This window comes from Pinus tabuliformis, chromosome 2_1 (genome assembly GCF_031772625.1).
Source record: "Pinus tabuliformis cultivar Carrire ecotype Pingquan chromosome 2_1, CPIR1, whole genome shotgun sequence".
NCBI classification, from domain to species: Eukaryota; Viridiplantae; Streptophyta; class Pinopsida; order Pinales; family Pinaceae; genus Pinus; species Pinus tabuliformis.
The window spans coordinates 675,305,248-675,308,292 of NC_142299.1; positions in this window are offsets into that span (position 1 = coordinate 675,305,248).

A 3,045-nucleotide genomic window follows, 5' to 3' on the forward strand; every position below is an offset into this window, starting at 1 on the left:
CAGTTTGAATGTTCTGATGGGTCTAGTATGAAAATTTGATGAAACAAGGCCTTCATGTGTATTGTTGTGTACCAAGAGCATCTAGTCTGAAATTTTATGAAATGTGGTCCCTGGAGGAAGAGAGAGAAGGTCGTAGCCTTCTGTAGGCCTGCACCTACGTACTAGTAAACACTTTGGCTCTTACAAGATCTAGGGGGTTGTAGCTCCCTTCCAATAGAAGCTGGAAAACGAGAGAAGGTTGTAGCCTTCTGCAGGTGGGTGCCTGCATACTGGTATGAATTTGTACCATTACAAGATTGTAAGCAGATTTTCTTATTATTAAAAGAAGATAGAGACGACAGCAGCAGGTGGTCTTCACCCACATTGGGTTTCCACCTTAAATCTTGGTGTTCATGTGTGTTGCTTATGTGTGATGATTTATTATGTTTTTACCGCACTTTTTAATAAGTTAATGATGCACTGGTTATAGATAAACACATGATAAATTAACTAAATCAAGTTCTTTGGGTATACGCTAGTTTCACTAATCACAGTTGCATGTACACGCTAGTTCACTTCACAAAAATAGCGTATATAAATCTGTTTGGGAAATGAAAAATTATTGATCTGATAATACTGATTCACCCCCCCTCTTAGTGTTATTTCCAACAAACACTTCACCATGTCACTCTTTAGCTCTAATAATAAACACTTCACCAAGTCACTCTTTCGCTCTAGTAATAATGGAACATGAGTGGGATGTTCATCCATATTAAATTGACTCAAATGTTGTGTAAAGTTAATGGAACATTGATTGGATGTTCATCTATATTAGAATGCTTAAATGTGGCATAAAAATAGTTACCTCAATATTAAACATAACTTTTTAAAAAATGTTATTTTCTTAATGTAATTATCTAAAAGCATTATATCATATTCGTCAAACCAATTATCTATAAATTAAAATTGATAATATGTCAAGTCACTAAATTAGTTGGAATATGGTTTCATGTCTTATGAAGTGATATTTTGTTTCTTTTTTGACATTAAAAATGGAAATACATAACTTAATGTATAATAATTATAAATATCAATTGTAATTGCAATGAGATTAAGTGGATGTAATTGAAAGAAAACACCCACTATGACTCTTCTCAAAAGTATTTTTCCATCATGAAGATGTTATTATTTTTTGTTTCTTTTGATTCTTATCCTTCCCATTCAATAAATGTTTATACACTGTTTAGTAGGAATGATTTTATTTACGCCATAATAGATTTATACTGCAAGGTACAAGTCACACATTTCTTTTTAAAGAATATACCAATTGTGCTTGTGTATATAAGACCGATCCAACATCATGTGACTCCTTATTTTCAACATATATTGTTATTCTAATCCTTGTAGAGTGATCATCTACACTCTAATATTATGTACTATACTTCTTGAGATGACCATCATGTCTCTTTATGACCAAGAGGGTATTGTGAATGTGTTACAATCTTTGCATGATTTTCTCCATGCATGATTCATATGTTTCAGGTGTAGCCAGGGGGTCAATAGCCTTTCAGTCCAACAAAGCCCCCAAAAAAACAAAAAACAAAATATTGTTGAATTTTTGCTTCCATTTTTTGCGTTGTTCAACACATGATTTTCACTTTTAGCAGTTTTGTGACAGATAATGGCTCAACCCATGGTTTTGTAATTATGTTTAAATAATTATATTTGTATTATAATCTAGGGTTAATGGATTGGGGGATTATAGATGTTGCAAGATAAAGATATTGTATCATAACATTGTAAAGATATAATATTGAAAAAAATCTAATTTTTCCAGCTTTTGGTTTCCAAGGTAAAATATCTATGTTAATATGTGTATGTGTATCATTGCATATTTTTATTTTTCATTAAGAATGTGTTTGTAGCAATTAACTATATAGGGTTAAAACCAACGTTTGATATAAGGGTCATTTGGCTTCAATGCTATGTCATTGTGGCTAAGAACTTGGACTTAGGCCTATGGAAAACCTTGTTATAGTGGGGAATCTACAATATCAATTTTTATTGTGAAGGGAAATGTCAAGCAATTCAAAGATAGAGATCAAGAAATTCAATAGGTAGAGTTTTGAGTTGTGGAAATAGAAAATGGAAAATATTTATGTGGACAAAGATCAATAGATCGTTGTGGATATGGGTATTGCACCAAGGGAGATGCCAGCATAAGACAATACCAAGATGGATTAGAAGTCAAAGAGGACATTATGATTGTGTCTCTTAGATTTAGTATTACTTAATGTTTCTGGAAAAGCTATAGCGAAATCATTATGGAACAAGTTAGTGAATTTATATTAGCCCAAGTCCTCGGTGAACAAATTGTTCCTTCAAAAGAAGTTGTATAACCTCATGATGAAGGATGGAGACTGAGTGATAGCATCTGAATTCCTTCAATAATATGGTAACTCAGCTATTATCTATTGATATTAAGATTTTAAATGAAAATAAGTGTATTGATTTGTTGTGTTCTCTACTAGACTTGTTGGATAATCTAGTTGTTGGATAGGAAATAATGAAAATACTTTAAGTTTTGATAAAATTATCTCATCCTTGTTATTGGAGAAGATGAGGTGAAACATGGAAATTCAAAACATAGATACCTTATCTATAAGAGTATGCTCCCAAGATAGAAATAAAAATAAGTCTTCAAGTGGAAGACCTAAATACAGAGAAAAATATAAATCTCAAGGAAAATCCATAAAGGTACGTTGGGCATGTGGACAAGAAGGGAATTACAAGAAACATTGTAGATCTAGAAGTGTTGAAAAAGGAAAGGGATATGATGATACTCCTATAGAAGAAAAATCCTCCTCAAATGAAGGAGGGGATGTGTACTTGGATTCTTGAAGCACACATGCAGTTCAAGACGCATGGTTGGTCAGAGTAGGTGCATATTTTCATATGACTCCTAACAGTGAGTGGTTTTCCTAGTATGAAATATATGATGGATATGATGTTTTCCTAGGAGATGACTTGACAACCATTATCATAGGATAAGGAAAATTCTAGTTG